The following is a 22,223-nucleotide window of genomic DNA, read 5'->3' on the forward strand; positions in this document are numbered from 1 at the left end:
GTGCACTGTCAGGGAACAAAAAGAAATACCAGAAAAATAGGTCATCCATAAATAAATTATAGTTAACCTTTGAGTATAGGTACAACATTATGGAAGTTGTTTTTTTTTTTTTAAGTAATGCACGGTCAGGCTATACAGTACCTTAATGCTGTATTGTTTTTAACACTCGATTGGGAGCCGCCCAGAGTGGCTGGGGAAACTTGGCCAGATGGGCGGGGTATAAATAATAAATTATTATTATTATTATTATTATTATTATTATTATTATTATTATTATTATTATTTATTTGTTTAGTTCTTGAGTGCAGGATTTCCTCCATACACACAAATTGCTAGTGTGCTTTCTGGTTTGGATTTGGATCCCAATATGCGTGCATTGGGGGCCTCAAACCATTCGCTGTTCTGTGGTCCTCAATGGGGCCTCCATGCAGGTAATTTTTGTTGCAAAAAAAGTTTCATTAAAATGAATGGGGCCTCTTTTTTGTAATGCAAATCCCCCACCTCCCTTGATGCAGATTAGAACTATAACAACAAAAGGTTAAAGTATCCTAACACCCAACCCATGCTAAGATACCAGGCCTGATCAGGGGGCTCTCAGTGGCAGTTTTTGTGGGGACCCCCATTCAAGGGCATAACTCTGCTATTGAGGTCACACATTTGAGAATGGTCATTTGGATGTTCATCTGAGCATTCATTTGGAAACAACCCTGAAACCAAAATATGACTTTAAGACTATCCCTTGGCAGCAGGAGCATAATTTTTGGTTAAAGCAGCTATCTTCCACTTGCCAGCAGACCCACAAGCACAGCCCCATGGAGATGTGATTGCCTCCCATCTTGAATTCTGGTGTGCTGTGGCTTAGCCCTCAACCTTGCTTTCAGAATGAGCCACAAGTGCAATAGACTGCCTGCCTAAGGCCTTTTTGGTCTCCTCACTCTTTAGCCTCAGGAGATACTGTTTTGGATAGGGCAGCCGTAAGTACACTCCTTTTTTTGTTCCTGACATATGAATGTGATTCTTTCTGTGTAACAGAGTATTGCTATGAGTAGCTGCCTCATATCTTGCCTTGCCTTTATCTGTTGACTGCTGATGTTATTATTCTCTTTTCTCTGCTACCAGTATCCACCCCTTTTGCTTATTGATAGCAATGTACCATAGCTCTTAGATCTCTCCAAACACATTGTCAATGCTCACACCAGCTCCATTTTCATCTTCTTCCTTTGCCTTACGTTCAGTCACTCACAAATTGCATTCCTGGATCTTACCTGTAGCATGGACTTCAGCCTTTAGATTTGCTCTGTCAAAGTCAAAGGAAGACTGCTGTCCATGAACCTGGTTACTATGGAGTAACTTGGAGCCACAGGAAGGATCATGGCGATGAGCTTTTTGACCGAAATTTCCAAGTTGGGATCCACTAAGAAAACCTGACACACTCTCTTTTCAGAAAATAGTTACCTGTTCAGATGTTTTAACACATGTTCTGAGCCCATGTGTGAGTTTCAACTTCTCAAAGCCTTGACCTCCTTTTGGGAACTTTGTTATGTGTGCTTTGAGAGCAGGCAGAAGATAAGGCATCAGATTCATCATTTATTTCCTTATTTGGTTAAAAGAGAGAGAGAGAGAGAGAATCCCAAAACAGCTCAGAGATTAAATTGTTAAAATAAGACATTTGAGTGTCAATGGCATGTATTTAACAGTTGTTAATTGTATTTACAAAGTAGAACTTGTTCTCTATGCTTTGTATAATCAGCATAATATTTAAAATGGAGCCAAATAGTTTGCCAAACTTCTGTGGCTTCCAGGCACCTGAGAATTCATGTTCCCTTGTATGCAGAGATGGGAGAGGTTAGTGAGGTTTTCTGCTATGTAAAAAATAAAGGGCGGGGGGACGGAGAGGGAGTTCAGTTCCTGTTGAGGCTTGGAAAACAGAAGCTATGAACATGTGTCCCTGTATATATGTACACATAAATGTTATAGGTTCACAAAATACATGTTTACCCATTAATAGCAATTTTTAGAAGCTTCTTAATTCATATCTAAAACACGTTCCTAGGCGTAAATGGGAATTGCCACGGTGGGTAATTCCAAAATTGCTGCAGTGCAGCAACAGCAACCAAACAAAGTTCACAGGAAGTTTACATTGTAGCATTTGGTTTTCAGAGTTGCATTTCTTCTAAATCATGGTTGGGGAACCTGTGGCCCTCCAGATGTTCCCAGACTACAATTCCCATCATCCCTGATTATTGGCCATACTGGCTGATGGGAATGGGCATCTGTAGGTAATAATAATAATAATAATAATAATAATAATAATAATAATAATATATTTATACCCCGCCCATCTGGCTGCGTTTCCCCAGCCACTCTGATCCACAAATGAGCATAATAACCCTGCTGGTTCATGCTAAATTGCTCTTACGATACATCCAGAGGTTGTTGGACTCCAATGTCTTCTGCTCTATGTATAATAATAGCTAATAGCTGTTGTTAGTTCAATAATCCATCAATTTGTCTATGATGCTATGTTTTGAATTAAAATCTAGGTAAGTTTCCCCTCCACCTTTGTATGGATTCATGTATGGACCACCTTCGATGGCTAATGTTTTTTGAAATGCAGCAATGAGAGAACTAGAAAATCTATGTAAAGAACCACCCCTTCCTCAAATCAGTTCTTTGGATACCTTAAGAAAATTTAGAGCAAATTAAAGAAAGAAATCTACGGAGTTCTGGCTAAGGAGACATAGAGAAATATGCTCCAAGTTGCATAATGAAAATGGATTCATAGTAGAGCCTGATGAATTGCTTTCTTCAGTCTCATAATACAGTATTGCCTATAATTTTTTTTAGAATTGTTACAGTTCACAAAATACATGTTTACCCATTAATAGCAATTTTTAGAAGCCTCTTAATTAGAGGCAGAAATGCACCAGAAGTGCTTTGCATTTCTATTGAGCTGAAGACCAGAAACCCTTTTCACGTGCAAAGCAAAACACCTAGGACAGGGATGGGAAACTTGTGTCCCTTCAGATGATATTTGAGTACCACTCCCAGCAGATTCCCACTCCTGACCTAGGGTGATATCTGCTGTTAGTCAGACTCAAGAGCCCGCCCACTGAAATCAATTGACATAAGTAACTGAAGATTTCAGTGGATTTACTCTTGTGTACAAATTTTCTGTTATGTGGTGTATCTAATTACTCATTACTTGGAAGATGATACATGTAATCTGGCTTCACCTTATGGGTAAATTATCAGAGATAAAAATGTAAATTATTTTGGAAGAAATGTTCAGTGCATAACTTAAGCTTGTTGACATTTATTCATGGAACTGGGTTTGACCTTGCTGAGCCTCAGTGTTTAAATATGCATGTGTAGTTAAAAACATTTGTTTTTCCTCTAATAAATTGGGGGAGGCACATTGCCAAAAGAGAAGCATCAAACAGTATTGCAATTCCTTTTGATGGCTTTTTTTGTGTGTTTTAGTCATGCTCTGGTCTTAATTAGTTTGGGGCTTTTTAATCTTGTAATAATTCATGTACATAAAATCATATATGTTTTGTACACATAATAATGATGGAGATAGCATTGGTGTTAGCCTTGAGCTTACCCAGCCTCAATTGTAATTCCTTACAAGAGGTCAACTCAGGGGTCGGCAAGGCTTACCAGCCATGGGCCAGATCACTCCCGTGGAGATCCTCCGTGGGCTGGACCAGTGCGGTGTGATGCCAGAAATCACGTCTGTGCATGTCCGCGGCTCCAGAAATCGCTTCTGCGCAGGTGCATTTTCGGCGTCTGGGCATGGCATGCACAGAAGCAATTTCCAGAGCTGTGGAAGAGAGTCTCTGCACCGGTTTAGTGCAGTGGGTGGGGACTCACCAAGCAGGTGGCTCAGTTTGGGGGAGGCTCTTGGGCCGGTTAAGTGGCCTCCATGGGTTAAATGGCCTCCTCTTCCGGCCAATGGGCCTTAGGTTGCGGATCCCTGGGTCAAATAGTGTCCAAATTTTCACCCAAAATTTTTAGGATCTCTTGCAGTTTGTTCAGTGCTCCAATCATGCATCATTTTGAAAGCTTTAGATGTTTTTGAGCAAGACAAGCATGGTTCCATGTTTGAAATAGTTTTTATTAAAGCAGTGTAGAATATAGTCCTGATCCAGAATCTCTGTTGCATATCCAAAGCTCCGTGCAAAGTGTTTTATTCTTTCATTGCTGTCTCTTCTGGTGGCATTAATGGAGCTAAAATGCAGCAGCGATTTCCACTTTAATTCCAACAAATGCTTGCATGTTCAGTAGAATGTGGTTTTGTTCTTTAAAGATTAGACACTATTTTTATTCTGTGCCTTTTTGTCATTGTATGTGATGTTTTTGCCATTGCCTTTTAGGCAAATAAGCTTATTCTGAATTTTTATTATGGTAGAAAATCTTTCCATCACATTTTCCCTGGAAGTTTACAGTGTTTGAGGAGGAAACACCAAGGTTGGGTTTAAAGAATATTCTAAATTTTGACAACGTTTGCTCATGGACTTTTTTTTTTGAATGCCCAAGCTTAGTCCTGGAAGTTCCTACAACTTTCTGCCAAGAAAGCATTCACTGGGTTATAAGGGAACTTGATGTTTACTTTTGCGTGCTATTTTTCATTAGCATAATGCAAAAATGAGTGCATGTCCTTTCCACCTCTTAGGATGCTGGCCACAGAGAAATGTTCTACTTTGTGGCTCATTCTTCACATACCTCATCAAAGGCTCTACACTTTTTTGCTTGGGGTGTTCATATGACTCACCATTGTTAATCCACACCCACTATCTCTTCCCCTCAGCTAACTTTTTTCAGTTTTGATGCTTATGCAAAGGTAGGTGGATGTTGACATTCTTCCAAAGTTACCAGGAAAAGTAATGAACTGTGTTAACCCCTGTACATCACGTTAAAGAGTTAAATACAAATGAGGGTTACGTTTCCCCCTGGAAATGAATACTAAAGTCTCAAAGTTTTGTGTGTCAAACTGCATGCATTTCATTGGATTAGATTTCTTTATAAACTCTGCTATCGTATAAGTGCCTTAAGGATTTAAGCTATTCAAATTAAAATTATACAGGAATGGGAGCACCTCTATAGTTAAGGTGGAGGGTAAACGCAGCATCCTACCATTATAAAGCTTGAACATTGTGTTCTTTTAAGAATCAGAATGATTCATCCCAACCGTCCAAAATTTGGCATGGGAAATCTACTCTATTTCTGGGTCCATATATGTCAGGAAAATCTGTTAAGAAATAGCAGTTTAAATATTTCCTTCCAGAGTGCAATTTTTCCTGCTAATGATCATTTCCTTGTACAGCTGTAGTGTATCTCTGTGTTTTCTATTTGTTTTGCTGGCTTAGATTATATGGAACCATTCAGTTGCAGAGGCATTGCTTTTCCTCCATATTAGGCGGTGCAGTGAGGCTGCACCACTCACCTGACCTCCTCCTGGCTGAGCAGGTGCTACATAACGCATGGGATGGAGGGGGGCAAATGTGCTGGCAGAGCCAAACCGGTGCTTCTGCTGTCATGGTGAAAATGGCTCATCCCCTCCCCTTCTCTGTCCCAGTATGCAGCTGTGACTCAGTTGGTGGAGGCATGGCTGCGCTTTGCTGATTGCTACTGCTTTTCCTATAATAACCTAAGGAGATCCCTCCTGGATCAAGCCAAAGGCCTATCTAGCCCATTGTCTTGTTCTCTCAGTGGCCAGCGATATGCCTCTGGGAAGCTCCTAAGCAGAACCTGAGTGCAGCAGCGCTCTCTGCACTTATGCTCCAGAGCAGGCTTCCTCAACCTTGGCCCTCCAGATGTTTTGAGACTACAATTCCCATCATCCTTGACCACTGGTCCTGCTAGCTAGGGATCTTGGGAGTTGTAGGCCAAAAACATATGGAGGGCCGAGGTTGAGGAAGCCTGCTCCAGAGCAACTGGTCTTCAGAAGCAGACAATCTCCAATAGTGGAGGTCGCCTTATTTTCCATGAACATGTCTAATCCTATTTTAAAGCCACCCAGGGGTTGCTGAAAGGCGTCTCTTAAATAGTGTAAATAAATTTTACTGGTTAAATTTCCCTGAACCAAGCATCCACTGTCAGAACTGGAAACATGAAGTTTGTTTTCTCTGGAATGTTAAAATCTGTATCAGAACTCTAGGAGATCAGGGTTCAAATCGCCACTCGGTCATGAAGCTCACTGGGTGGCCAGTCACTTCCTCTTCACCTAACCTCACAAGGTGTTATTGAATAGGTCGGTAAAAAAGGTAAAGGGACCCCTGACAATTAGGTCCAGTCGTGACCGACTCTGGGGTTGCGGGCCTCATCTTGTTTTATTGGCCAAGGGAGCCGGCGTACAGCTTCTGGGTCATGTGGCCAGCATGACTAAGCCGCTTCTGGCGAACCAGAGCAGCGCACGGAAACGCCGTTTACCTTCCTGCTAGGTTGGCAGGAGCAGGGACCGAGCAACGGGAGCTCACCCTGTCGCGGGGATTCGAACCGCCGACCTTCTGATTGCCAAGTCCTAGGCTCTGTAGCTTAACCCACAGCGCCACCCTCATCCCTTGAATAGGTAGAGGGAGAACCATATATGCCACTTTGAGCTCCTTGAAGATCAAAGTGGGCTATAAATGTAATGCAGTGGTACCTCGATTTTCGAACGTAATCCGTTCCGGAAGACCATTCCAAACGTTTGAAAACCGAAAACTCAAAACGGAATCCTCAAAATGGAAATCTCAATATGGAAGCCGTGTTTCATGTTCGATTCCTGAGGCGTGTTTGAAAACCAAAGCATTTACTTCCAGGTTTGCGACGTTCGAATTCTGAAATGTTCGTCAACGGAGACGTTTGAAAACCGAGGTACCACTGTAATTATTATAAATATTAATAGAAGAATAAATATAGATATTGCATGTTATGCTTATTGAACATGGATATTCTGTATTTCATGACACATTGCACCATGGGATTTGTTGTGTTTATTGTTGTAAAAGTGCAAAAAAAAATAACAAATGTTGGTGCAGAAGGTAATGAGATGAATTTGATCAAAGATGATGTAGGTGATGTGGAAATGTTCAGAAGCCTAAGTTGACTGGAGTTTTAAGGGGTGTGTGTCATTTTTCTGTTAGCTTAATGAACAAATTCTACTAGGGTGACAAAATGAGGGGCCACCCCCCCCCAACATTTTCGCCAAGGTTGTTGCCTTTAGATCACACCACATCAAACCATACTACTTTTGTTCATCTGTATTGAGCACTGCTTCCTAAACAGCTTCCCATTTACATCCTTTGCCAGTGACCCAATAATTTTACACTGACCAAATTAGCCTACTCTCCATCACTGTTCTCCAATAAACTCTAGGGGAGAATGTTTATACCTTCACTTTGGACGCTTGCCATAGAGTTTCCTTTGGAATGGTCTGTGCTACACTTAATTTCCAGCGCAGGAAGGTATTCAGCCTTACTGGTCTGAAGGAGAAACAGTGTGTAGATATTTTTCTGAAAGTTTTTCATATCTAAAACTGCTGTTTTCAAGCAGCAGTGGGAATAGCTTTAATGTGTTCAGGATTCTGCCTTAAGTGTTTGGCTTGTATCCCAGTCTCTGCTTCTAAAATTGTGTTAGACTCGCCAAGGACAACCTCTCATTGTGTTATATATGGAAGATACTGAAGTGTTCACGGTAACATGTTCAGACAATAAGAAAGGCTGGGCAGCTTGCCTTGAGGGACTAAATAAGGTGCTTATAAAAGAAATAGAAAAGGATATGCATTGTTCTGTCAATTCATCTTCCACATGAACTTCCCATTTCTGTTTGTTTAGGATAGGGTTTAACTTTCTGACTGTGAATGCATTTATTAATCACTCTTTAGCTCTAGTTGCAGGAAGGCAGGTTAAACTTTATTTGGAGGATTGTGTAGGCATTAGTTCCACTGCAGAATAAAAGCTCTATTAGCCAAGAATCACATTTAAATGGGAGGAGGGAGGAGGCAATCAGTCCCCCTCGGAAAAGTGTTAGTAGTAGGTCAACATCTGCGTCTTTGGGATAGTTGCTTTTGTAGGGTGCGTCTGCTTAGCAGTTTGTACAGAACGTGTAGTCACTTTCAGTCCCTAGTATAGAAATAGGAAAGATTCCTTATATGAAGCCCTAGAAAGTTACTTTCAGGCAGTGTAGACTCCTAAACTGGTGTCCTCCTGATGTTTTGGGCTACATCTCTCATAATCCTTGACAGCTCCCACAATCCAGTCATGCAGGCTGCAGTTGGTGGAAGTTGCTCAAAAAATCTGGAGTGCACTAGGCCAGGAGGTTTGCTGTAAAAAATTCTGTGCTAATGGACCAGTGGTCTAACTTCATTTGAGACAACTTCCTATGTAACTGTGTTCTTCCTTTTGACATGATTTTGGCAGTTCTGCTATCACATCTTGTTTGGTCAAAGATTTGAAATTTATTCCTCGCCTTTATTTTGAATGTCTGGATATGCGTTTGGAATTGAAATGAAAAGGTAGTACTAAAAATAATATTGATTTTAAATTCCATGATTTGTACTCCTAGAGGTTTTTTTGTTTTGTTTTTTAATGCAGCTCTTGGATTCGTGTAAAAGATTTTCTTTAGATTAACAGACCAGTTAATTCCTTCAAGACAGGAGCCTTTGGGCATTTCAGTATAGGTGTGATGCAACATACTTGGCACCTATAAAGAGCCTATGTAATTGTATAGTCACGTGCTGTGTTTTAAGTCCATTTATTTGGCATCCCTGAATGAAAACTATTTTGGAAGAGCGGCAGAAGAAATTGCATGTGTTTTGCCTTCTACAACTTGCAATTAATGTAAAATTACTTGCTTTGATAATCATGCCATTGTTTGACAATAATTCCTGTGGATTTGCTTTTAAGTTACTTCACATTAAGAGTATGTGGGGCCACAGGTACTGTTTAAATTCGTGCTTAAAGATTAAATGCTTTTGCTGTATTTATTACCTCTTAAACCTGTTTTATTGAAATTTAATGAAATAAACTATAAATTTGGGAAACAGTTCCAGAAATGAATTATGCTAACTCTTTTTTAAAAAACCAACAACACCTAAATATTGTACTTTTTGTTAATTTTAGAAGTTAGGAAGTGGCAGAAAACTTAAGTTTTGCATATTTTTATTGCCAGTCAGATTTAGAGCAAAAAACAAAAATGGGACAAATGTTATTAAAATGTTGTTGTTGTTTAGTTGTTTAGTCGTGCCCGACTCTTCGTGACCCCATGGACCAGAGCACGCCAGACACTCCTGTCTTCCACTGCCTCCCACAGTTTGGTCAAACTCATGCTTGTAGCTTCGAGAACACTGTCCAACCATCTTGTCCTCTGTCGCCTCCTTCTCCTTTTGCCCTCCATCTTTCCCAACATCAGGGTCTTTTCCAGGGAGTCTTCTCTTCTCATGAGGTGGCCAAAGTATTGGAGCCTCAGCTTCAGGATCTGTCCTTCCAGTGATCACTCAGGGCTGATTTCCTTCAGAATGGATAGGTTTGATCTTCTTGCAGTCCATGGGACTCTCAAGAGTCTCCTCCAGCACCATAATTCAAAAGCATCAATTCTTCAGCGATCAGCCTTCTTTATGGTCCAGCTCTCACTTCCATACATCACTACTAGGAAAACCATAGCTTTAACTATATGGACCTTTGTCAGGAAGGTGATGTCTCTGCTTTTTAAGATGCTGTCTAGGTTTGTCATTGCTTTTCTCCCAAGAAGCAGACATCTTTTAATTTCGTGACTGCCGTCACCATCTGCAATGATCATGGAGCCCAAGAAAGTAAAATCTCTCACTGCCTCCATTTCTTCCCCTTCTATTTGCCAGGAGGTGATGGGACCAGTGGCCAAGATCTTAGTATTTTTGATGCTGAGCTTCAGACCATATTTTGTGCTCTCCTCTTTCATCCTCATTAAAATGTTCTTTAATTCCGCCTAACATTTTGTTGCCACTTCGTCAGATCAGGTTGTATAACTGAAAGAAATGGAAGTGGATAATTATCTCCTAAGTGCTATAAATGATGGTGTATATTGATTTGAATGTTAATAAGAGACATATTTTTAGACCCTTATATTATTTCTTGTATAAGCTATTGATAATAACAATGATAATGCTATTAACAACAACAACAACAACAAACAACGGGCCAGCCTGTATCAAAACAAATTTTCATCTTGAATGTATTCAGCCTGAAGCCATTACACAGTGTAAATTCTCAAGTAAATCATTACTACTGCCCTGATCCTAAAGGCATTGGCTTTGGGCCAGAGAAGCACACAGTAATCTGGATTACTTTGTCAGCAGTGGCCATTAGCAGAAGCCTTTGTCTAGCATGCAACATGCTTTCTGGATTATAGTCATTATGTCACTGAATGTCCTATTGATTTCAGTCAAACTTCCGTTATATGTTGCTTAGGATCACACTTTAAGCCATTTTACATCTCCGTCTGCATAAAAAAGTGCAGCTATTTAGAGGAGGTTTAATTGATGCTTTTGGAAGTGCTCTGGTCTTTGTGGATGGAAGTTACAAAGTGCCTAGTATCATAACAATGACTTTATTACAATTTGGATGCAAGCCACATCCTGCTTGGAGTCTACTCCAAAACACTCATTGATTTTAATGGTTGTAAGTTGCATACTTTATATTTTGTGTAGTGTATGATTTCTCATGCTTCTCTCCTTGTGCAGGTTAAAATATACGGTTGCATAGTAGGTATACACTTGGAATAGTGGTGTTAACTTTGTTTTATAGTATGTTTTGTGATTGCCATTAAAGATTTGGTTAATAGCCCTACAGAGTGAGCTGTAAATACGCTCACCAATCCCTTTTCCAATCATACCTCTTTCCCTTTTGTCTGGAATGCAGATTTTTCCCAAGTGGTCTGTTTCAACAGATTTATGGCTTATGAAGTGGAGGGAAGAGTTCTCTTTAGGCAAAGAGAAAAAGAAAAAGAAAAAGAAATTCCACAGCTGCAGATGAAACAAGGTTGTGGTGTTAGTGAGCGAGTGTGTGTAAGGGGAATGCTGTGAATAATTACCATATGCTAACCAACTCCTTCACATGGAGCAAGTTGTTTTTCTTTTCTTCTGGACCATACAATTAAAAATTTGTCATCTCTTTTGAAGCAGTTCAAATCATTTTGAAAATAGGGGAACCCTAAAGGTGTAGGCATGCTGCAGAGTTTAGATCTAATTTTTCTCTTTTGCCAAACAGAGTAAGGACAATAAGCAAAGTCCAGATTTATTTGCAAGGCAGAACCCCATAATTATGCACAGCTGTAGTGTCAGCAGTTCTGCTTGGCCTGAGTATATGATTGAATTGATGTCACCAAGACTTCCACCTTTGAAATAAAATATGACATACTGTGTGGCCAATGACAGGCTGGAATGGTGCACAGGGAGTTGCTATGTGCAGGGAGGAAGGCGAGCAGGACAAAAAGCAGTGTTTGGGTGTTTGTTCCAATGTTTTTGCCTTGGGAATTTCTCTGCTCGCAGAGAATCCCATGGCTGTCAAGTGGGACAGTAAATCTTGCAAAAATTATGAAACCAGCTGAATTGTGAAATTCTTGAGCTGTTATGCAGAATTGCACACAGCTGTGCCCAGAGCAGATATCAGAATCAGGGGAGGTTTCTGTTCTGCAGATGTATCGCTATTGTGGGAAGAACTTTGGTAGCACTGATCTAGTAGTAATTGTTTCTGTGGGAATTCATGGATTTCCTTCCTCTTCCATTTATTTTAGGTCTTGATGACCTTTGTTATTAATACTTTTAATTTGTAAAACTTATAATGTCAGTGGAGTCAGTGTATACAAACTACATTTTAAAGTCACATTTTTCCTGAAGTAGGAATATTTCCCCACATGTGCAAAATAGCCTTTGAAAATAATTTTGAGACTTGGAAGAAATCTCAGGGCTTTCACAGCTGTTTCCCGTGCAAACAGTTCTCATTGTCCCAAAATACCAACTAATGTAGACAAGCATAGGTATGTGAACAGAGTGATTAGCAGTAACCACTCTGATCCTGGCAACTAGTAAATCTTGCTGACTTTGTCTCTGATTGTTGTGTCTATTCATCACATTTGTCCATGGGCGTACATACCCAGGGACAGTGAGAATGTTCTCATGAACAAAAAATGTACTGTCTAGATTGGACCTCAGTAACGTTAAAGGCTTCCATTTGGAAAGTTTTTATCCTTCACAAACAATACTCTGAAAGAGATGAAGTTGCTATTTAAAAGCATTTTTATTCTCACCTGTCCAAAAGTATTTCAGGAATCTGGTAAATATGTCTGTTTTACACACTTGTTGGGACTTCTGTAAGTGTCCAGTTTTGTCAGAGAGCCACTTTTACAAGCAGGTAAAAAGTGGTAGACAAGATTCCACCAAAGTTGCTCTACTTTCACATTCTACTTTCACTTTTGTGCTGAACAACTGTGAGTCCACGTGACCAACCCCCTTGGGGGACAGCTTTGTCTGCCAGTTCCCATCCCTTATGTTTGGCTTTCCAGTTATAAATGATGTTATCCCTGTGTACCTTATGGTCAATTCACAAGGTAGTTTTATTGACAATTCTCATGCAAAGTATTGTTGGAATCATTCAGCGATTAAGGGAACAGTTGACATGCAACTCCTGTGTTTGTACCATTCCCAGAAGAATTATGTTACAGAATGAAAATGAGTGTTAGAACTGGGTCTTTTTTTATACTTAGCTACCTCCAAGTAGTGGCCCTGTTGACTTGTAAAAACGTGCCACTTCAAGTCATTTGGAGATGTGACAGGAGTTCCCTGATTACCCTGCCTAGGTACAAACACATTTAATAAAAATTCCTGTGGTGTGTTATGTATGTGTTGGATTGCAGAAATTAAGTCTCTCTGGAATTTAGTCTGGTCGCTGAACATAAAAGGAGTTTGATTTAAGAGTATATGCAGAGATAGGCAACATATGGTTGACTCCAGATGTTTTTGGATTACAATTCCTATCATCCTCAGGTAGCGTGATCAAGGATAAGGGAAGCTGTAGTCCAACAACACAGCAATGTGTAGTCCAAGTATGCATTGGCTGTGCCTAGTCTATGCCAAATCATTGGACTCTCTTTCTCCCACAGCCACTTTAGGGCCAAAACCCTGAATGTTTACCCTTTTGATGGATGCATCTAGTTAGGACATAACTAAAGTACTGTTTTTGAAGACCAGGAGTAGAGGAACTTGGGGTTGCCCCTTTACCAATCTGTACAAAGAGTAAACAGTAACCAAGTGATGGCTAATTCTCCTGGGCGACACACTGTAGTGAGACTCCAAATGTTTGTCCCCTTCTACAGTTCTCTGCATGGGAGGCAGGTGGCGCTGTGGTGTAAACCACTGAGCCTTGGGCTTGCTGATTGGAAGGTCGGCAGTTCAAATCCCCGCAACAGGGTGAGCTCCCGTTGTTCGGCCCCAGCTCCTGCCAACCTAGCAGTTCGAAAGCACACCAAAAAGTGCAAGTAGATAAATAGGTATCGCTCTGGCAGGAAGGTAAATAGTGTTTCCATGCGCTCTGGTTTCACCAGAAGTGGCTTAGTCATGCTGGCCATGTGACCTGGAAAAACTGCGGACAAACGTCGGCTCCCTCGGCCAGTAAAGCGAGATGAGTGCCACAACCCCAAAGTCATTCACGACTGGACTTAACTGTCAGGGGTCCTTTACCTTTACCTTTACAGTTCTCTGCATATTTTGGTTCTGTCCTGTAGTGCTATTCCGTCTTGTAAATCACCTGCCTTTCCCTGTAATCTGCTTGGTATTTCCTCCTCTTCCTTGTGTTCTTCAGCTAAGTTTACTCTGTTTTCTTCAGAAAAGCAGGAATCACATATTTTCTCCTTCCTTTGTTGTGGGGAGAGAGAATGAGAACATAGGAAGCCAAACAAAGCAAGTCAAGTGGAGTGCCAAGAATGGCTGCTGTCTGTTTTGTTTTTTAAACTTACATGAGTTAGTCATATGTTTATAGCTGGGATTTTAAAACCACATTTTGATTCTCATCTTCATTTACTGGCACAAACCCATTGATTTCAGATTGGGCAAAACAGAGAGATGCAGATGATCAGTGAAAGAAGGGTGATTGTTTCTGATTGTTATTAGAAAAGGATTTGTGAAAAAAGAAGTGTTAATTAAAGACGTTTTCTGCTTCTGTGAGGAGACAGTCCTGTGTTCTAGCAGTGCTTGAGCAGGAGACTGGTTTGTATGCAGTGAACTCATCTTAATTTACAAGCCTAAAGTCATTGGCTGTGCACAACTCCTCCTTTGAATACTTGTATTTGCTCTAGGATCTGCTGTTCATTCTTTACCTGCAAATAATGTCATTTTTCTCCTTCAAATGTGTCTGAAGTTGCATGTCCACATATTGCTGGTGTTAAGGTAACCTCTATTATTGCACTGCTGTGATAACATTCCTTCAGTTCCCTTCTCTCCCCTTGCCCCACCCCAAGAAGGAGAAAGTGGGTGTGTGGAAGGACTCTGCTTTTGTACTGAAACTTCAGGTGGAATGAAGTGGTTATAAAAGCATCTATCAACACAGTAAGAGCTTGCCAAACTAAGTATTTGGGTTGGAAGTCATGCCTTCCAAACTGCTTGAAAACAGGAAGTATCTTTGTTAAGTGATGGAGAGCTGTATTTTGCTAAGAAAAGATTTCTTTAAAAAAAATTAAATCTTGCCCAATATGAGTTAAACAGTTGTTCTGGAGTTTGGATAACAATTTTTGTGCATGATCATGCACACACACACTTATGCATATTGCGTGTCTGTGTATCTTTCCCCCTATTATTAAAATTTGAGCGCTTTATATATGAGCAGTCGCTGTCAGAAGCCAGCCCAGGCACATCTTATCCCTGGTGATTCCTGTAAAGAACTCGGAATCTGTCAGAAACAGCCTGCAGGATTGCAACGGCTCCTGGGTGATTAATTGCCAGAAGAGTCTGGTTCCAGGTTTCATTACATATAATTGTTATCTTTTCTTAAAGGGGTTCTTTTAAACCCCCACCTCAAAAGTTGCTTTTTAAAAAATAATAAAATAAAGCATTCCTGAGGCTTAGCGGTTCTTTGCTTGGAGACCAGAAGACTCTCATATGTAAATGTACAACTTTTTAAAGGGTATTACCTGTTAATCGAGTCCTCCCCTGGCCCCCTTTCAGCTAATTTTAACTTTACTGAAAATAATTCTACTAGAAGTCAGGGATAGATTTGTTATCTGGCCAACAACTGCAGTCAAGGGCTGGGAAGTGAAATTTACAGTGAAATCCTATTTAGATGTTCTCAGAAGTAAGTCTAATGGAGTTTAATGGAGTTACTCACAGATAAATGGGTAAAGGATTGCATCATTACTATACAGGCGACTCTCAACTTATTCAGGGGTTACATTCTGTGGATTGCGTCTAAAGCCAAAATCACGAATAGTCAAAACACATTGGGCTCAATGGTGGGTGGGTGCCAATGTGGTTTTCCCCCAGACACCCCCACCCCCTTTCTACACCCATTTATTTATTTATTTATTTATTTATGCCAAGCGCATAAAGCTGAGCGTGCACAAGTTAAATGCATGTAAGTTGTGAGTTACCTGTACTCAGGGTGAGGTCCAATGTAACTATGTTAATGCAAGAAGGAGAGATTGTTTTGCAGGCTATTGGTGTTGAGCAGGCAATAGCACACATGGATACCAGTATAACAGTGCACAACAGTATGCAACACTTCTATTTTATTTTACTGTTGTGCTATGCTATGCTGTGAATGGGGCAATGGATGGGTGTTGCACTAGTGGAATTATTATACAGTATTATTATTATTATTATTATTATTATTATTATTATTATTATTTTGTTTATACCCCACCCATCTGGCTGGGTTTCCCCAGTCACTCTGGGCAGCTTCCAGCAAAATATAAAAAATAATAAAATGTCAGTTCCTGCTTTAAGAAGATATTATGAAGCTGCATGTTGGAGCTGGTTGAAAGAGTGGATGTTACTTAAATAAACGGAAGTTTTGGAACTGGAAGGCTGGGATAAAATTTATGGATGGCATGGCTATTTAATTTATAGGAAAATACAAGTACACAAAACATTTACGAACCACTTAGTGAGAATGGCCTTGTTTGAAGTATGGGAGAGAACAAAGGAGAAAATTATAGAAAAAACTTTGTGGTGGATCTCCCCACTAGAGGCAACCTCCACACTTAAAAACAATGCAAAACATTTGTGGCCAACGTATAAAGAGTTGGTGGAAGAAGTGAATGAAAATCATAAATTTAAAGAATATGAAGAATTTAAAAAGATGAGAATAAATTGGTTGGGATATTTTCAACGTAAAACGACTTTTGAGAAAGATATAAAGAATAGAGGATTTGAAAACAAAATATCAAAACTAGATAAAGAAGTTCTACAAAATAATCAAAAAATACTCACAGAAATGTATAAATTACTAAATAATACACAAACAGATCAAGAAATTGAAAGAATATGTGCACTGTTCAGGGGGGTTTTCTGATATATAGTTGTGTTGTGTTTTTATCTTGTTTTTAGTCAGTTTATTTAATGTTGTTTTCAACATTCAATTCAAGTTGACTGAATATTTTTATGTAAACTTGGATTTTGTTGTACTAAGCAGCATATTTTATGAATAAATAATGCACATAAAAATTCACTATTAAAATATTATTTTTTAAAATTATTAAAACTGTTCCACACTTGGTATTATCTTAAAATGATTAAAACGGCCCTATTCTAGTTAAATTGACTCTTCAAAGGGTGATTTCAGTTGTAGTCAAACAACACCTGGGGCTTAAGGTTGGGGTGGCTACCCTAAGCTGACTCAAAAAGGAAACATTAGCATGCTGTTTGAATGTTGTTTGTGGTTTTTGCTATCTTTATAATGGAATCCTTCATGGTTTCTACCTTTTCTTTTAATGGATTGAGTGTCAGCAGACATTTCCTTCTTAAATTGTTCAAAAATACATTTGAAAAGCACCAGATCTTCTTTCCACAACCTAGGGAGTTTTTGGTGCCATTATCAGGTTGTTAGAGTCACTTTGGGCTGCCAGGCCTTGTGCACTAAATTAATGATTGAGTCGTTGATAATATCTAATTTCTTTGCACCTTGAGTGCTCTGGGTTATAACAAATCAGTATTAAATCTTGTGGCAGGTTTCGTCATCATTTTCAGGCCATTTCAAAAGGTTTTTGCAGAGCTGGGAGGAAAGCTCCCAGTTTGCCATGTTGATTCAGTGACATCACCACCACCTCTGTTTGAATGTTATTATTTATTTGATTTATGAATTTCTTCCCATGCGCTGTCCCAAAGCAATTTATAATACCCATTTACAATACATAGAATGATTGCATTTTTTAAAAAAATCATTAAAACATTTGCGTCTGTAAAGACAATTGAAACAATTACGCACATAAACACACAATTTAAAACAACAACATACACATATATAATCAGTTCAAATCCAGTACAGTGGTACCTCGGGTTAAGTACTTAATTCATTCTGGAGGTCCGTTCTTAACCTGAAACTGTTCTTGAGGTACCACTTTAGCTAATGGGGCCTCCTGCTTCCGCCACATCGCCGGACCACGATTTCTCTTCTCATCCTGAAGCAAAGTTCTAACCCAAGGTACTATTTCTGTGTTAGTGGAGTCTGTAACCTGAAGCGTATGTAACCTGAAGCGTATGTAACCCGAGGTACCACTGTACAGATACTGAATAGTGTTTAAAAAATCTTCACTTAGAACAGCTCTTTGAAAGAGGAATGTCTTCAACAGGCACTGAAAGGGCAAAAGAGGAAGTCATCTGTCTAATATGTGCCTTGATATTTGTACCTTCTTTTTTGCTCTCGCCCTTCCCATGGCTGTTAGTGTTATTGTTCGTCTGCTGTGCTTCACCAGCCTGTGTGTGCTGTTGCTTAATACCAGATCAGTAAATAATAAGTCCTCACTCATCCATTATTTGATGTTAGAGGTGCTTCACCGTTCCTCCTTCAAAATAACGCTACAGGAGTGGAGAAGCAGCAGTAGCACACCATTAACATAACGTCACAATCCTAGACATATCTATAAGTCTTCTGTTTTCAGCGGGGCTTACTCCTAGGTAGCTGTGCATAGGACTGCAGCCAAATTTCATTAGGGTTTTAAGTAGCATTCTTGTCTCTTCCCCAGCTCTGTTTATTTATTTAAACCCAACTCTTGGAGACCTTTCCTAAGTGCATGATTTGTGACCCTTACTCTTCTGGTCCACTGTGATAACCTGCTTTGCAATAATATTAACAAATCGCATTTAACTATTGGATGCACATAAATCCACCATAGTGTTTATTTGTTTACATTGATCTCATCAATCTGCCCTTCCTTGGACTCATTTCAGATAAATATCCACTCCTTCTGAGTTGTCAAATCTTGCTAGGAACATCAAGCCACCTGTTTCTCTCTCTCTCTCTCCCCCCGCCCCCGCCGGCCAATCTTTTATTAATACTTTTGGGTAATAGCCATGTAAAATGTTTCTGCTTTGTTGACTGTGCCTTACAAAAGCGCTGCCACTTGATACTGCAGATTCTTCCTGAACACCTGCTGTCAAACACATCAAGTCTTTTCTTGTCAGTTTGCACAATGCTTCAGGTCTTGAGCAAGGCTGACATGACAGAAATGTTGTATAGCCTGATTCTTTAAAATAATTCTATTCCTGTCTCTGTCTAAAATAGTCAGTTCCCAACACTCTCTATTGGTCATAATCTCCTAACATTCTCATCATACAAACTACTTGTTTGGGAGTTGCAACGTAAAAGCCACCCCAGGGGCATATGATGAGGAAAGGGCAGTTCTTCCCATGCCATAGCCCTGATCTGAATCACACACACACACACACACACAGAGAGAGAGAGAGAGAGAGAGAGAGAGAGAGATTGTGAATCACACACATACACACATATACACAAATACAGAGAGAAAGAGAGTGTGTGTGAGAGAGATTGTGAATCACACACACACATGCATATTCTGGAGTTGCCATCAGCTGTGAAGCGAAAGACATACCTGGGTTAGAAACACAGGAAGCTGCCTTATACAGAGTCAGAGCACTGGTAGATTGAGCTCATACTTACCCACACTGACTGGCAGCATCTTCTCCAGAGTCTCAGAAAGGGGATGCTCTCTACTCTACCTAGACATGCTGGGAATTGAACTTGAAACCTTCTGCATGCAGGGCAGATGCGCTACAACTGAGCTACAGCTCTTGCATCTTCCCCTTTGTGCCTAATAGCAGCTGAGTGGGGGACTGAAGTAAAGTAATCATGATGGGAGCAAAAAGCTGTCTCTCTCTCTCTCACACACACACACCCGCCAATCACATCATGGCTCTCGTCAAAATTAGCACTTGTTAATTAGCATATCAAAATTGTGTTTCATATATTAACTGTGGAACCCCAACATGGCGTGTTGTTTGGCTCTTACTAAGCAAGGAGACAGAGCAATTAAACAGATGAAAAAATGGGATCAAGAAAATAGGAGCCGACTCAGTTCTCAGCTATTCCCATTGGGTTCTCTGGAAGAAAATAAAGCAGCTTCTAAATCTGGAACATAGTTGGGAGGCCCAAAATATGTTTTCTTATAAATATTTTGTACTCCTCAATATAAAAGATACTTGAAAGATCATCTCATCCCTTATATACCCAACTGATCGCTGCCTTCTAAAGGAGAGGGAATCCTGGAGATACCATCGTATCAAGAGGTCTGCTCTGCACTATGTCAGCATCAAAGTGTGGCAGTGTCTTTGGGAACTCCCTCCCATTAGATTTAAGTCAAGTGCCATTTATCTCTCTTGTCCTTTCAGTGCCTATTGACTTTACTCTTTCAACAAGCCTTCAAAGTGGATTTTCTTTTTATTCCAGTTAGTATCTGTACTGTACTGGATTTGGAATTGGAATGCTCCATCTCTTTCAATAGAGGCTGATCCATTGGGGGGGCACTGCCCCACCAATCTCAACAAGTCTTGGGGAGAAGACTGTAATTAGTTGGCTCTGCTTCTCATTAGATTAGGCTCCACCTACTGTGGCTCACCCTGATTTCTACTCAGCGGGCACTGCTGCTTCCGTCCACATCCTTTTATAAGTATCTGGGAAAGGAGGAGGGTGAAAGACAACAATTTCCCCCCTGAAAAGAAAAATAAAAGCTATTCAGTGACCCTCCCCCCCCAAATCCTTCTGTTATGTACTGAAGTTCTCACCCTGGGCCAGCAGGGGGATACTGTAGATAGTTTTCACTCAGGTCCACATATGCAAATAAGGGATTGAAAGTGACGTTCAGTGATTGGATAGTTACAGAAAGTGTTACAGTTGCGTTGTAGTGGAGCTCTATATAAGCAGGCTGGCTGAACCCTTCAGTTCTGTTCTGGCCTGTGAATAAACAAGAGCTGTTTGAAGAATTGCTGTGTCGTCTGACATGTTCACCCACAACTTAACACCTTCATGTTTAGATGCTATGCAAAAGAAAATGCGTGCCCACAAACCTGCCCCCGCCCCACAGTTATATTCAGAAATCTTAAGAGAATGAAGCAGGAGAGTGTAATAGCCTTTGCCATAAGCCATGTTGAATTGCTGCTGCTGTTTTTTAAAAAGCGTACATGCCTACTGCGTGCACCTAAAGGGATACTGGAGGCGTGCCAAAATGTTAAAAATTCCAAAGCAGCATCCTGATATAAATGTGACTTGACTGAACAATGAGCTGGCAGTTATATCTCCTAGCTTGTTGAGACTTTAAGGAAACACTCTGATGATCCTTTGGGCGGCTGCACTGAACTTGCTGTATAGTTTCCTTAGCTGAGAATATGTGCGCTTTTGTTTTAAAAATAACAGGACATCTCTTAGCATGCACAATACATTTTTTCCACCCCAGAGTACTCACAAAAGTCTTTTTAAAGAAACTAGGAAGGGTGTTAACTTGATCAATGCTGTGCAGGAAGGAAAGCTTCTTCCTACTATTTTTCAGCGTGACTTTCACTGACATGATCAGGCTGGGAAAAGTCTTATTGGCTGAGAGCCCAGGACAACCGTGCAATATCTCTAGTCAACTGGAACTCAAACTACACTGCCCAAGGGAAAACTATAACATAAAAAACAACTTGGGTTACGTGCTGTGCCTTAAACACATCCAGCTGAAAATGTGTTTAAAATTCTGAATTTGCATGCAAGCTGTTGTGGATGTGGGGTTGTTTGTTTGTTTGTTTAACAAGATGGCAATATTTATCAGCAAATTAAAATGTATTTTTTCATATTATTTATAAAGTTTAATAAGGAAGGATTCAGACAACTGGAATTCTACCCACCCCCAATTGTGCCATCACCATGGGGTCAGTTCCACAAGTTTAAACATAGTTAAAAGGATATCATGTGTATTGTCCGATGTGCATTGTCCAATATATGATGGCCCATAAGCTGCAATCCTTTTAACGACTAAGTTCATATTCAAACCATACCTTTAAACCACACTTGTACTATTCTTATAAGAGTCTTGGCTTCACCTCCCGAAAAACCTGGGAGCTGTAGTTGGTTAATGATGCATGGAATAGTAGTTTTGGGAGGGATCTCCTTTCAGCATGGGAAGCCATGACTGTTTTAAGAGTGGCATAAGAGTACTTTAAATATATGGTGTGTATGTGCCCTAAGGCCCCCTATTCATTTTATTACAGCAACAAGAGAGGTACTGCAACATGGTTGTATCCTGTGAACACAAGCATGCTGGATATGATGGTGCTGCAATTCCTCCTTGTGTGAGCATCACCTGTCTGGGGTTTCCAAGGAAGGAACCGTGTCGCAGCAACTCTTGTGTGGGAGTTCATTAGTACTGGGCCTTGGTTCAATGAGGAGTGGTGTTCATAAGAAGTCACTGCACGGGAGTGGGGAAACATCCATCATGCTTTGTGCACTTCCAGCTAGCAGCAGTCAGTAATGTTAAGTAGGATCGGTGACATGCACCTTGTGGTGACACCATGTCAAAACTCATTTATTTACCGAGGCAAGTTTTTAAGTTGATCAGTAGGTCGTCTCTTTGGTATTTTGACTGCCTCTTTTGTTTTTACTTATGGTGCTATTTGATTCTTTATTGTTTTATACTGTATGCAACTAAATTTGTGTTTGTTTACATTTTTCTTTACCTCTGAAAACTGGCTCAGATAATTTTTAACAATCAAACAAATAATTGGG

General features: G+C 40.1%; 1 protein-coding gene across 2 annotated transcripts in view; it reads left to right on the forward strand.

Moving 5' to 3' along the window:
• AFG2A (AFG2 AAA ATPase homolog A) overlaps positions 1-22,223 on the forward strand; it is a 152,587-nt gene that overhangs the window by 95,597 nt on the left and 34,767 nt on the right. The gene's annotated exons all lie outside the window — the stretch shown is intronic.

The sequence above is a fragment of the Podarcis tiliguerta genome, assembly GCF_965153285.1.
Source record: "Podarcis tiliguerta genome assembly, chromosome: 9".
Classification (NCBI taxonomy): Eukaryota; Metazoa; Chordata; class Lepidosauria; order Squamata; family Lacertidae; genus Podarcis; species Podarcis tiliguerta.